Source organism: Macaca nemestrina, chromosome 2 (assembly GCF_043159975.1).
Source record: "Macaca nemestrina isolate mMacNem1 chromosome 2, mMacNem.hap1, whole genome shotgun sequence".
Taxonomy (NCBI): Eukaryota; Metazoa; Chordata; class Mammalia; order Primates; family Cercopithecidae; genus Macaca; species Macaca nemestrina.
Window position 1 is genome coordinate 201,979,092 of NC_092126.1, and position 15,404 is coordinate 201,994,495.

A 15,404-nucleotide genomic window follows, 5' to 3' on the forward strand; every position below is an offset into this window, starting at 1 on the left:
TACAGGAAAAGAAAACTCAGCGACGGTAACTAAAGCTTTCTGTTGTACAAGTCACTTCAAGTCTTGTTTACCTTGTTCTAGTGAAAATTGCCTGGATTTTTACTAAGAACATAGCGACATCCGCCTTAAAATATTCTAGAGCCAACATAAATGATCATCAACAGGAGAATGGCTGACTAAATGATTGTGCACCTTTGGTCAAAAATTCAATTTTAAAAATGAAATAAGTCAAAAAAATGAGAAATATTCATGTACAGTTGTGTGATTGATTTAAAAAGCAAGGTGCAGAACGCTTCATTAGTATGATTCTATTTTCTACACAGAAACTCGTGTGTGTGTGTGTGTGTGTGTGTGTATATATATATATACACGCTCGTGGTTTGTGAGCCTGCAAGCCTAATGGTCTGCGAGGGAAAGTGGGGTGAGAATTCTTTGCGGAAGTCCTTTCTCATGACATGAACATAGACAAGATCCACACTGTTTTCATTACACTTCAGAAGACAGACTCATAGTTCACCCTTGCAGCGCACTAGCACCCACGTACGCAGGGCTACATTTTCTTCTCTCTGCAACTCCACCTGCCGAGTGACATCTGGGCAGCGTGACATTCAGGGCAGAGATATCCCTTATAGCAGTTTTGCCTGTCTGAAATTTCCTTCCTTTCATTAAGGAGAACAGCAGGTTGGGCCTCCGCTGTAACCACCGAAAATCTGGCATGCCTGCCTCTCCAAATGTCACCTATCTATCTACTTGCGCTTCTCTGCTCCTGACAAGATGAAAAGCCTGGAGAGATGGCTCAGCCCTAGAGGACTGCGTTTATGTGGTAAATCAGAGCTACGTCAATTTTAGGGTAAACATTCAAAAAAGTAGTTGAGATCAGCAAATGTACCACATACTACCACTGCCTCGGCTTTTCCTGACCGGCTTCACTGTTTCTGTGCTTGGACATCCAACACTGACAAGTTTGGTTCCAAAGTACCTCGAGGTAAAATGAACCTACACACACACACACACGCATGCACACACACACACAGACACACGCACACATCGAGCTGTTTGAAATCAACATTAGGCAGCTTGTGGTAGCCTGGTATGTAAATCACGTGCTGCGAGTGGGGATGAGGTCAAACCAACTGCCTTCCATGTCCTATAATGAGACCCACTTCAGCACTCTGCTTCTTTGTTGTGCCAAGTCTGTAGGTTAATTGTCATTCTCCAAATAAATAAAACTCCCTGTCCTTCAAGAGCTCCAGAGAGACAACTCAGTGACTTCCAGGGTTTTTCTTTTCTCGTCTCTTGCAACACATCCTTTAACACGGTTTTCCATCTTAATGAAGTCACGGCCCTTTATGAGATTAGAGAACCTGCTCTTATGGAAGGAGCAGTAAGAAATAATTCAGCACAAATTGTTCACTCTCAGTTTATAAGCTGATTAATTTACTGCTTTCACTGCTAAAGAAATGTGTTCCATTTTAGCACTGCGAACTGCATATTTTTGGCCCCCTTGTCTAACTGGCAAGAAAGGTGTGATTTGCATGCATAAGGATTTGCTTCTGAATGGGCTGAGGAAAGCGTGCATTTAAATGTGACATTCATGCAACCGATGAGAAGGGGTTAACACTGTGGTTCCCTCCTGCAGGTAAATCCTCCAGGGAGAGCAAGCTGGTGACTCATTTATATTCTAAATACAGAACAGCTGCCTATTCATGCAACGTTAAGAAGTGCAAAAATATGGTGACAGGGTGATGAGCACCCCTGCAATATCCGGTACTGGCAACAAATGGTGTTTTGGCAGGCCCTCGATCTGTTCCAAAATGGCACATCTGGCCAGTTGAAGGGCCTTCTCCAGATCTGGTCTCCTAAAAAATGGTATGCCAAAAAGCCTAAGCACAAATGGTACTTAAGACCATTGCAAATCATTCAGAAATACAATGTTACACCAATTTGCTACAATCCATTTTTTTTTAAAGGCCCTTTGACATGAGGGACCAAAAGAAGAAAAACATCATAACAAACTAAAAGGACTGCTACTCTTTAACAATAAAACATGTGTTTATGGCATTCAACAAAAAGGGGGAAAATGACTCCAATTTGCAAATGAAGCCAAGAAATCTAACATCAACTGTAATTTTAGGCTTTCAGACTATTCAGCCAGAGAGTAGGGTGAGATAATGATATAATTGATACCGTGCCCTCTTCAACTTGTAATACGCTCTTTGGGGTTTGTATAGCACTCAGTATATCCGTTTGTGTTTGGTGATATCATTTATTTTACCCTACGTCTTCAGGATATCGTTTCTTCTCTCTCTTTCAGGTGAACAACATGCTTTTCAGCAGGTTCCAGCACAGCAAGCCTAGAACTTATTTTTAGAAAAAGGAATAAAATCATTTTTACTCTTCTCAAATTTTGAAGGAAGATATGTATATTCTGATATTTGTTTATATGTTTCTGGGGTTGGTATGTACATTCATAAATGTAACAAAAGTAAAATAACATCTCTCGCTTCCCATTTTTGTGCTAATTATTAATTTCTGCCTTGGGTTTTGCCCTGTGCTCTTTATCTGAGCCGATAAAGACAAGAAAGTGTTAGCCACGGTGAAGTATTCCCATGTGTTGGATGAAGAGAACTGAAATGGTCTTGTAAATGTAGAAAATAGCAAAGCAATTTCAAATTGTAAATGTGTGTGCGCGTGTGTGTGTGTGTGTGTGTATTCCCCCTAAATCCTCTACCCTAGAAAGAACTGAAAACTATATTGTCAAGTATGGCTTGACAAGTATGTCAAAAGAAGAGCACATACCACTGTGTGTGTTACCCTAATTCTCCATAAAGTCTTTACATATGATGAAGAGAAAGAAATCCAATGAGAGGGTAGCAGTACGTTATGTTTCGAAGAAAAACAATATACTGTTTCCATAATGGCTGCGTTAATTTACATTTATAGCAAGTCGTAGGGGCTAAGGGAGAGCCTCCCCTTTGCCCTCTGATGCTTCACTGAAAAATCAACTCACAAAAAGCAGATTACTTGGAGAAAAGGTATATAATGTATTAGCGTGCCCTGAGGAGAATCACAGAGTAATTGTCTAGTATCGTTACGGTACACCAATGTTATATACTCTGTTTCTCAGGGGAAAGAGAGATGAGGAAGTATGGATAATTTTTAGGCGGATTCAATAAGCTTAAAGAACATACAACAGCCTGGGACAGAGTCTTTTCAGCTCACAAAGGGACCTTGGTTTTGAGGAAAGTTTGCCCAGGTTTGCTGTCCGACTTCAGTCTTCCTTCCTGCAATATCGCTGGAGCTCATGAGCATTCAGGGAAGGGCCAGAGGTAGTGGTTTTCTTCTCTGGTGGGTGCGGACTTTAGGCAGGTAAGAAACTCTGGAGAACAGCTTCATCCTGTGCTTTGAGACACAGAGGACTGAGAGACGGGGTTTGGAGGAGGAAGGTCAGAGAGATCTTGAGGCTTCCTCTTCAGTTCAGCATGTCCAAGTGCTGCTATAGGAGCTAGAAATTACGTAGGCAGGTAGTGAGGGCAAACCAGTCCTCAGCGAGGCCTCCCTCTCAACAAAAAACAGCCCCAAATAATTTCTAACGAAGGGCAGCCTGTAAAACCGAGCTGCAGACATAGAGAGGCAAGCCAGAAGCTTGCACGGTGAGTGCTGGCAGCCAACACAAAGGGATACCTGGAAGCCAAGTCAGTTCAACACCGAGGCTCCGCCTACCGCTTTTTTTTTTTTTTTTTTTTGTCACCACAGGTGCAGTAAAGGAGCAGGCAACATGGTGCCAGCCAGGTAGAGAACTCACCCGCATAATAAAGGTTACGGTGGGGTGGCCAACTTCTTCACACGCTATGTAAATGACACACCTGCCCCACCGGATCCTTCAAACCCTGTGGGAATCAGACATCGTGTCCTCAAGCTCATCTGTAAAACCAGCCGCCTCTGGTCGCCAACTGGGAGGTGTGCTCGGAACCCTCCCTCTGCACAAGGGAGCGTTTGTCCTTTGCCTGTTAAACTTCTGTTCTTCAACTCACTCCCTGTGTGTCCCTGTCCTTGATTTCCTTGGCATGAGGCAACGAACCTCAGATATTCGAACCCCAGACACTGCTTTAGTGACATATTTCAGGGTATCAGTTTCTGAGCCCCAACAAACTATACAAGGGTCTGCTTTTCTCAACACCCTCACCAATATTTATCTTTCATCTTTCAGACAATAGCTTTTCTAACAGGTGTACATTGTACCCAGTAAATATATAAGACATACGATTGCTTGTCAAATAAAAATACAATTTTTAAAATTTCATTTAAAAAGAAAAAGGATACAGTAGGTACATTTTAATATAGAACTTGCTTGCAGATCTAAGATAGAATACAGGTTTCAAATCTCTGTGGAGTGGGGTGGGGGGGATATGTAAATGGCTAGAACCCAAATATTCATTTCCATATGCGAGCTGGAAAACATATATAAATAGTTCACTTAGCTAATCGTAATATAACCTGAATTATATTTTCCTGTTTTTTACATGGGGAGGCAGGATGACTTAGGAAATTATTTTGGAAAATTGGAACATTCTAAATTACTAGAGTACTTGATACAATATAGTTCACATCTATGACATAGAGCTTGTATTGAACGTTGTAATGTGCTCAACACACTCCTATGAATTGGTTAACAAATATATTAAGAAGAATGTCATGAATGACAAGTGCCTGCAGTAGGCCCTTGCTCTGTTCTCCAATGGTCACTCCCTTCTGTTACTTATTCCCTTTGTATATCCCCCCCCTTGGGCATGAACTAGACCTAGTGATTTACCTTTTGATGAACAGAACGTTACAAAGTGACAGGCTGCCACTTCCAAGATCAGGTTATAAACGATTGTGACTTGCATGTTTTAGCGCGCGCTCTCTCTCTCTCTCTCTCTCTCCTCTCTCTCTCTCTCTCATTGGGGCTTAGAAAATGACACCCCAAAATATGCCACTTTAGACTTTAAACTAAGAGCACCCAGTGAATAGCAAATAGAAGAAAGGGCTTTCTCTAACGATCCCCTGTCTACCTAAAGATCCTGTCCTCCAGAAGATATTCAATTATTTGAATTCCTTTCTCAGACATCTCATTAACCAGGGGAAACTGGTGCATACTGCAGGAGGAAAGACCAGAGTCGACACTGCACCCAGAGCCCAGGGAAACTTTGTCCCAGGCCACCCTTTGTTCTTCAGACCCATTCATCTCCTCAAAAAATCACTTATTCTTCTAAAATTGCCTGTATCTCCCACTTCTTTCTCCTCTGTGAAGAGAATAATTAAGCTTCAAGTATTTGACCTTTCTTTCAGTCTCATATTTTGTGTGGCTTCTATGCACATGTGTGCGTAGTAAATATGTAGCCTTTTTCTTGTGTTAATATGTCTATTGTCAGTGTATTTCAGCAGACTAAGTTATTGAATCTTTAGAGGGAAACTCTGAATTCCTCTCTTACTCTCTTTCATATACTTCCTCTGATCATGCAGGGTGCCATGTTGCAGAATGGAGAGGCCCGTTTGGCAAGGATCTGAAGTCACCAACGGCTGGCAAGAAACCAAGGCCCTCAGTCCAAACACCCTTGAGGACTCAAATCACCACTGAATATTGTAGCAATTTGTTATGAAGCAATAGGTAACTAATAGAGTGCCTTTAAAAAGTTTTATGTCCAGCTGTGATTTTAGAGCTTATATCTTTGACTCCTGCTTCCTTATAATCCTATATTCTTTCCCATCCCAAACCCTGTCTGTTTTGTCTTAAATCAATAGTTCTTAGAAATTTTTTTTAACCTCGGTCTAGGCAAATCACTACATAGTCCTTTCCATCTTAGTTTATTAAAACAAATTAGTAATGACAATGAGGTGAGACTGTATAATTAATGGACTTCTGAAAGATATATTTCTAAACCACAATGTGCACATGACCCCAAAGAAGTTATTAGAAGGGTAAAGCCTAAAATGTTACTGATAAAAGAATTGGCACACATCACTGACTAAAGAATACTATCTACAACCAACTAAATATTGTGCGAAAGATAATCTAAGAAAAAATTGGAATGAAAGGTATGGCCAACAGCAGTTGAAAACCACAGGCAACCCAAACGACACTGAACACAAGGGTTTCTTGCAGGCAGGTGTTGTCTCTGTGTATGTGTCGGAACTGCTGGGGCTACGTGGCACAATGACATCCAGACTTCTCAGTAGAAGACTGACCTCTAGTCTCAAGCAGGTCCTTACAGGACATACATTTTAGTTTGCGAATACAGCTTCAGTAAATTATGATACATAGAAGGATACTCAGGAGCCTTTACTTATCCGTACATATAATATATATAATTATGTGCCGATTTTCAGTAAGAATTTTTTAAACTTGCTTTTAAAAATTAACAGGCACATATAATGACACTTTTAATATATTTTTAAAATAACTTGTTCTATGATAATAGCCAAAATTTAGTGAGTACATACTATGTGCCAATGACTGTGTTATGGATATAGAATAGGTCATTGGAGACTCATCTATTGTGTTAGGTAAGTATGGGGTTTGAACCCAGTGTGTCTGACACTAGAATTTACACAGTCATTATGCTGCACTGATTTGCAATATCATCTGGGTCTATTTATCCTCTCTCCACTGCCCTAGTTCAGAATGTCCTTATCTATTCCATGAATTGCTGTAAGAATATCCTATTTGACCTTTTTCTCTGATTTCTCCTTTAAACTTTCCATTGTAGCTATTATGAGTTAGCTAAAATGCAAATGTGATCATGTCAATTCCCTTTTTAACACTTTTTAATGGCTCTCAAGATACAATTCTCTCCTTAATATGATTTCAAATGTTGTTTGGAATCAGGTCCCTGCATATGTCTCCAGGCTCATCAGGGACATTTCTGTAACCTCCACGCCCTAGGGATATGAAGGAACACCTAATATCATTGGACGTTGGCATATGATGGGCTTTCTGCCTGAAAGTCACTCCTAGCTGTCCCTTTGTTCTCTTACTTTCGCCTGTGTCTTTCTGGAGTACATACTCTTCATTCCGCGTCAGCTTTGGACTCACTCACCTGAAGTCTTTCCTTATCTACTTAACTGGACTGGGTAACCCTCCAAAGAGCTCTCAAGTTGAAGGGTATCAGAAAAGTTAACCAAATATTGTTGATTGGTTGATTGAATTGATGTGCTCTTCTTTGAGATGTGTATTGCAGCCTTTTTTTATTACATAAAATAGACCACAAGGTTTTAATTTGATTTTAAAATGTCATTTATGAAGAACAGTTTGAATCGTTTGGAATTGAGAAATAGAATCCTTGGCTTGCCTACCTACATGCTCATGTATCTGTAAAATGAAAGCCAGACAGTTCAAGAAGGTCAGAAATCAACGACTCAAAGAATAAAACAGATTTATGTCAGCCAGAAAAACCGGTAGCACAAATTACAGTAAATCATAGTAAATTATTACAATGGATTAAGAGGAAAAAAAAGTGATGGCCACTCATAAAACTAGCACAGATTATTCCCCCAGCCCTACCAACACCACGGCCACCACCACCACCACCAGTTACCACAGGGAATGACTGGATGTAACCCCAGCCAGCAAGCAGCTCGGAACTTCCACTCTGCACGTGAAGGAGGCGCCCTGTCTCTTCCCGGACTACGAGGCTGTAGGTGGCAGCCAGGCTTTGAACCCAAGGGGAGCTCGAGCCTCAGGATGAAACTGGAACTATGAACGGAGTGTAAAAAAAATCTGGGTTTTTAAGGACATGGCTGGACAAACTAATTCTGAAAACCGTGCTAGCTCTGGACTTTCTAGATATGCTTCCTTTTATATTTAAGCCAGTGTAAGTTTCCCTTTTCAACCAGAAGCCCCCCACTGACACGGCATAATAATCTTGTATTTTTCCGAAGTTTTGATGACGAAACAACTGAATAAAGATTGTCATTCACAAGGGACTACTCTATCACATTTGGTACCATTGAACGAAATGCGGTCAGGATGGGCTAGCCACCAGTTAAATAGACAATAACATCTGAACCTGTGGGCAGAAGTCATAAGTGGTTTCTTCTGCACAGAAGGGGAATGGGAGAGAAAGAACTCAGTGGGGAGACATCCGGGGGCCGCTGTGCAGGCTGACACTCTGGCACCCTGTAGCACGCTGACAACACCGACACCAGAAGCTCTCACCCCACCTCCAGTGAGAGGCTGTGTATGGGCACATTCACTGAGCAAACGATCCAGAGAAACCGGCGGTTTGAACTGGAGCATGTTGAATAAACAAGAATGCCCTGTGACTTGTTCATTTTCAAGTCACAGCATTTTGTGAAGTCTAGTATTCTGCGGGGAATAAAACACACAAACACACGCATAATTCACCCAGGAGGAATGGCCAGCCTCGAGTTTCTTAGCCAAGTCTTTACTCTTGAATCCTTTTTTTAGCCGTGTTCTGTCCTCACCCACAAGATAATTTGAAGTCCTGCGAAGAGTGCCAAGTCTTCCTTAATGTTTTCCATTAATGTTTAGAACTTGCTGAAGGATTCTTAGAAATTGCATGGAAACATTGCGCTCTCTGTAATTTGTATCCATAACCTCTGTAATGCATATGTTCTCCTTGGGGACCAAGTGTTGAGATCATTCATAAACTCTTGGATCACATGTGGCACTGCAAACTGGTGACATCTGACCACGGCAGACTCTAGGCCTGTCTCTGGCAATCATTTCCTTTGGTTTGCAGTTAAAAGAAAGCCAGCAGTTGGCATGCCTTCAACACTTGGAAGTCCTATTTTTGGCAAAGCCTAGCATGTGATATTTGACAGGGATCTGCAGAGCCTACCCATTAGCTTATGAGGAAGCTGTGGATTGAAGCTAATTAATGTTTAATCAGTTCCTCTTTTTTCTCCCTTAAAGAGCCATCGCCCACAGAATCATTCACATGGCATTGCTGCCTCCAAAATCACAGAAAGCTCAAAGAAACCAGATCAAGTTAGAGATTGTGTCCAAACATAGCATGTGAGGAGGATGGTTTCTAGCAATGCTAGTACTAACCTAAACATGTGCAAGGCAACGCCTTCCTCAGCTGCAGAACAAAAGCCACCTCACCATGCTCCCAAAACGCTCTGCTCTGCTCCACGAGCAACTGCCTTTCAGCACTGCCCCGTTCGGACACAACTGTCTTGGCTTGTTCGAAGCAATGCTTGTAACTTTGGGCATAAGAAGATATAATACAGTCAATTCAAAATGAAGAACTACACAGCCTAGCTTATTGTTTTTAATTAGTGTTTTTTAAGATGATAACAAGGGGAAACACCAGATTGTTTCAAGCTTATAATGTGGCCTCCTACTTTTCTTAGATCTGGGTTTGGGGATAGATAGCGAGATAGAGAGACAGAGAGATGATAGAGCCAGCAAGCCCACCAGCTTTAAAGAATTTACATTTACAGGATGATTACAAATAACCATCTGTCTGTGTCAAGCTTTTCAGTGTGGTTCAGGTCCCATGGGCCTAGCTCATGTCTTCAGACAGAGTACGTAGGCTGCTAGGCACCGGGTCAGCGCGTTACGGGTGCTCTGTAGAACGCCTACCTTGTTTTCCTGCTGCTTCTCATTTTTCTTCAACTCTCTGCATCCCCTCCTCATTTAGCCCTTACCTTACCATTAGACCAAAGAAAACAAAAACTAAAGTATTAAATCTCAATCATATATATTTATACAAAACTTGAATTCAATACATTTGTTTACACGTACACTTAAAATATATCTAAGTATGTATTTAAATCCAAATTTCAAGATTCATTACTGACTTATAGCTATAGTTGTCCATTTGAATAAAGGAAATAAAGAGTGTTATCCAGTACCTATTAATGTGCTGCATTATTCTGGATCCCAACAGATCGCTGCTCTCCTCCCACCTTGTCAGTCCTTTTCTGAAGATATTAGCTTTCACAGCATTCCACCGCACAGTTCACAGAGGTACAGAGCTTCAGCAGCATCTTTTGTCATTCCAGCCTCTCCTGGTATCAACGTGTTATTGCTCCGATATTTCTCTACCATCATGTATTCCGATGTGCGTGATCAACATGAATTACAATGCCAAGTAACTGCCAGATGTCATGAGTTATAAACTCAATAGTCTAAGGATTATTACACATTAGGGCACCCTACAGTGCAAGGGTGTCCTGGAATTTATGTGTTATTTATTACCTATTGGCAGGGTCTCAAAGTAATCTCACCCCTGCTGATGAAATGAGGGTTGAAAGGAAAAGAAGGTCAAGGTCAACCTTCTTTGCCAGTTACTTCAACACTACTGTTGCTTTCTTTTTTTTTCTCCTCTACCTGAAACTCAACACATCTCTGAATAGAGTAGAAATATAATTATATATATGGGCTCACAACTTGATTCTGCCAATTTCACCCTTTCCATCGTTTTAGCTATTTTAACAACACATTTTGTAACCACAACCGTTGGAGGTCCTAGATAGGGGGTTCACGTGGATCACATCATAATCCATAAACTTAAAAATGAGCAGTTTGAGAGTACACGGTGTATGTTCCTCTTTTGCACTGGTACATAACCAAAGCCTAACTGCATAGATTATATTAGAATTTTACATTTAAAAAACATATTCCACATGCTTGTGGATTTTTTGGTCTTAGTCTTCCAATATTAAAATTTGATATGTCCACATCACAAAATATGGGCATTACACCATCACGAATTTTACTGAATTAGATCCAATGTGGCATCCTGTGTTCTTCAGGAAATTTCTACTTGATTGCTACATGACAAGAAGCTTGAAATGTATCCGAATTCAGAATGTATCATATTGATTTTTAAATTCGCTGATTAAAAATAGCTCTATCACTTCTCTACTCTATACCAAACCCAGTAACCTTCTTTTCTTTTGCTACTAAATGAATTCCGAATACAGTAGTTAACATTCAGCAATCTCATTACCCATCTACCATAAATCTCCAAAAGCATCGCCATCTTCTGACAGTTCAGCAGAAGAGGAAGCAAGGAGCATATCCAAGTCCTTTTTATAAATGCAAATGTCCCAAATACCAAATTTAAATTACCTCAGAAAATTCATATTACACCACTGACAGTGATTGGAGAACAATGTGCTTGAAGATCTTTGTTTACTTATGAAAAGCACAATTTCTTATATTCCTAAAGACAAAATGATATCAAACAACAAATACTGAGTATCTTTTTAAGGTATAAGTAATACTGAGTTCTCACAAAGAGAATTAATAATATGTGTTTTACCCAAAAGTATTTAAATATTTTAAAATACATGGATGCTTTAATCAAACTTTCACATCTTAGGTGAAACTGGAAAGAAGCCTTCGTAAGTAGAGTTTTCAATGAAATCCTTCTTTTCCTCTGATACACACTGGAGCCACCTTGGCCATCCATAGAGTATGTGCTCAACAATAAGAAAATAAATAGCACTGCCTTCTGAGTCTCTAGCTCTGTATCTATTCCCTGAGCTACCCTGTTTCTCCTAGCCTGAGGACTTACTACACTTTCGCTCTCAGAATGCCTGGAGATAAAAAACAATCATAGCCATTCCCTGTCTGGGTGGAGAGGAAGCAGCTCTCTACATTGTAGTTACTACTTACTTAGCTGCATGAGATGGTTTTAGTTTCTCTCCCTGGGATGATACCAAACTTGATAAATAAGATTTACCAGAAAGTCTACTAAACCTCCATTATTTTGACCTAATCAAGGCAATTTATTATGCCATATTACTAAAATTCACAAACTGCCTTAACCTCTTTTTGGCTTTTTTCACACACCATATTAACCTTACTCCCTCTAAAAACTGCCTACAAACAGTAAAATTAGAATCTTGTTTTCTTGGTACTCTTGATGAACAAATTATGGCTATTGTGAATGTAGGTCAAGTTGTCTAAAATGTCAGCAACAACAACAACAAAATCTGAAGTTGGCAAATGGGATAATTTTTGAAGTAAATTACTGGCTAGTAAATAATCAAATGTTATATACAGATTGAGTAATTTCTAATGCACATGTTTAATACTTTCTAATGCACATGTTTAATACTTTTAATATTTTCCCCATATTTACTTAAAGGAAAGACCTTTGCTTTAGAGGGCGAGGGCCTTATGACAAATGGCTTCAATATATCACTGGAGAACCAATCACTGAAGCTGCTCTCAGTTGATAAAAGTGACAGGTATGAAATATGGACTAAAAGACTTTTCATTTTCCTTCTAATATCCCAGGTAGTAAAGGAGGAAATGCATTCATTCATTCATTCTGAAATTTAAAAAAAATCTTCAGCATAATCTAAGAATTGGATAACTTTCTTTTTCACCTTCCAAACGAACACCTTTGAAATCCAAAGGAAGTACTATTAATAATTATTCCAGGACAGTTCCAGGAAATTCAGGCTGAATAGTTCCCTTCCTCCCCCTGTAACTCGATGTGGTCTATTCTCTAAAATAATCTCTACAGCCTCTTCTTTGTCCCCTCAATCATAATCCTCAACCCGTACTTCCTCAGGCCTTTCTTCAGGTCCTGAAAGGTAATATGCTCTTTTCTTTTTTAGGGCCTAAACACAGTTTGTTCTCTATTTCTGGAACGCACTCTAAATCTCCTCCACCATATGCCAGTTCCTCTTAGGGACCTGGAACTCCCATTTAACACGTGTTTATGGAGCTGCTACTATTTGGCAGGAAGGCAGCACAGCACTGTGGGAAAGATAACCGGCCCAGTCACACGGCCTGCGTTGTCTCCGTTCTGTTACTTTTATTATCCAGATGAGTATCCACTTTTATTATTAAATTATTACAGGTCCTTCAGCCATTTTAGCTTCAGCTTTTTTCATCTGTGAAATGAAGGTTTTAAAACAGCCTTTGTCTTTGGTTTGTTATGAAGCCTACACAAGTGATCTTTGTAAAGTACAATGAAAAGTAAAGGAAGTCGTTCCTAAAAGAATTACTGTCATTAGGAATTCGATGTAGTGTAGTAAACAAGAAAGACTTTGAATCTTACTTTTGAATCTGATCTTAAATGAGTTTCATGGCTGTCAATTTTTAATTCCTTTGACTGTCCAATAGTTAATGATCTTCAAGAGGTCAGGCATGGTGGCTCACGCCTATAATCCCAGCACTTTGACAGGCCATGAGATGGGGGTTCGAGCTCAGGAGTTCAAGACCATTTGGGGCAACATGGTGAAATCCCACCTCCACCAAAAATACAAAAATTAGCCAGACGTAGTGGTGTGCGCCTGTAGTCACAGCTACTTTGGAGGCTGAGGTGGGAGGATTGCTTGAGCCCAGGTGGTCAAGGCTGCAGTGAACCATGATTGCACCACTGCACTCCAGCCTGGGCAACAGAGTGAGACTCTGTTTCAAGAAAAGTAATAACAACAACAACAATAATAATAATCTTCAATAACCCTGTCCCATATATAAAATTTTTCAGACCTTAATGTCTTAGGGGTCAATCAATTACTTTGCAATTGCTAAAAGTGATCATCGCTATGAATAAGTATTAAAGGAGTAGGAATTTATATATAATTCTAAAAGCAAACATATTTAGAGGTACTATTTTATGTTATACATTACTAATATCCATGGTTCTTCCCAATCAAAAAGTATACATTTTGCCCAGTAAGTTTTACCTAGTTCATTTTTAAAAGTTGATTTTAATAGGACGTTTAATTTTGCTCTGTTAAATTGATAACAAACTTAGATATTTGTTTTTCACTTTTCAACCAGCTCTAGTTGTTGAGACTACCTCTGTGAGGTCACAGAGGAGTTTTATTTTTCAATCGTCCACTTTTTAAACTCAAGTATGTGCTCCATGTTTTGTTACCGTCTCCACATGGCACACTTTAGGAGCACAAGACAGTTCAGTGAAAGATGTTCCACTCACAGTACTACAGAGATCTAGGAGAGTTACCACGCCTAACTCAAAAACCACCAACTGAAAAATAAAAGTATGAATCACTGGGGACAAGTACACTTAAAATTCCATAAGGTAAAATGGAGGAAACTGTTTTCCTAAGTAAGTCTTTTTGGAGCAGCGAGTTTCAGAGCTGGGTTTGAAATATGCATTGGATGCTTTAATTAATTAGAAAAGGAAAAGAAATACGCTGGAATGTGCTTGCATGCACATAAAACAATCTCTGAAAGAACACACGGGAAACTAATAATAACAAATGCATTTGCAGGAAAAAAAATACTGGAATATAAAGAATAAGGGAGGAAGACTTCTTGCATCTACTTTATACTTCTTTAAAACCCTGTAAATGTGTTAATTACTTATTAATACGTATGTTTACCAATGTATAAACTCAATGCATAAAGAACAAGTATGTTGACGGAGAGTGTTTTCAAATCACACTATCTTTCCCAGCTGGATTTAACACAAAGAGTTGCGAAGAGAGTACAGAAACGTAGTTTCTTAGAAGAGTCATTCAGTGACACAAATGGCAATTTTCTACAATTAGGTGCTTTGAAATGTAAATGTCAATAAAATATCTGTAGGATGCTGGTAAGCATGCCCTTAACTTAAGCCTGATCAAAATATACAATTGAACTAATGAGTTTTTTTCAAAGATAGACTAAGAATTCACAAACTTTAGTATTGAGAAAGACCTTTCTTTTCATTTAACATTAACTACTATGAACTAGGCACAAGAGACATAAAGACAAATTCGATGACAACCTTTTGATTTGAGACTTAAGTCCCTTCAGTGCCTCAATAGAATACTGAATGAAGAGTGAGGAGGTTCTAAAGGAAGGAACAAGTATTACTAACTGTGGTTTACTTGAGAGTGGCTTATAGTTGTTAATACATCTTCTATAGAAGCCAAAATATCCATTATTACCCAAAATTATCAATTTTATGAAAAGTTATTTTTCTCTCTCAAATTACAAGTTGTGAGTTTATAAATCTATTTCACGTAAATAAATCAGGCCAGGTATGGTGCCTCACACCTGTAATCCCAGCACTTTGGGAGGCCGAGGCCGGCAGATCATCTGAGATCAGTAGACGGAGACCATCCCGGCCAATATGGTGAAACCCCGTCTCTACTAAAAATACAAAAATTAGCTGGGTGTGGTGGCACGGGCCTGTAATCCTAGATACTCGGGAGGCTGGTGCAGGAGAATGGCTTGAACCCAGGAGGAGGGGATTGCAGTGAGCCAAGATAGTGCTGCTGCACTCCAGCCTGGCAACAGAGCAAGATTCTGTCTCAGAAAAAACAAAAAAAGTAAATCAAGAAAATTATAAATCATTCCTCCTTTAAAAAAATAAAAACTTATAACAATTCTTCATAGAGATTTCTTTAAAAAATATTTTTTGAAAAATCTAATATTATAAGAATATTAATTTGTTTTCTTTGATATGCTATGC

The 15,404-nt window shown here is 39.5% G+C and overlaps 1 protein-coding gene across 26 annotated transcripts in view; it reads right to left on the minus strand.

Annotated features, from left to right (window-relative positions):
• Window positions 1-15,404, minus strand: part of LOC105485558 (roundabout guidance receptor 2) — a 1,382,758-nt gene that overhangs the window by 174,106 nt on the left and 1,193,248 nt on the right. The window contains exon 1 of one of the 26 annotated variants that reach the window (XM_011747916.2): window positions 9,056-9,173. The exons of the other annotated variants lie outside the window; for them this stretch is intronic. The gene's annotated coding sequence lies outside the window, so the exon portion shown is untranslated. Of the gene's footprint in view, window positions 1-9,055; window positions 9,174-15,404 lie in introns of those variants that run through there. 26 annotated transcript variants of the gene reach the window in all.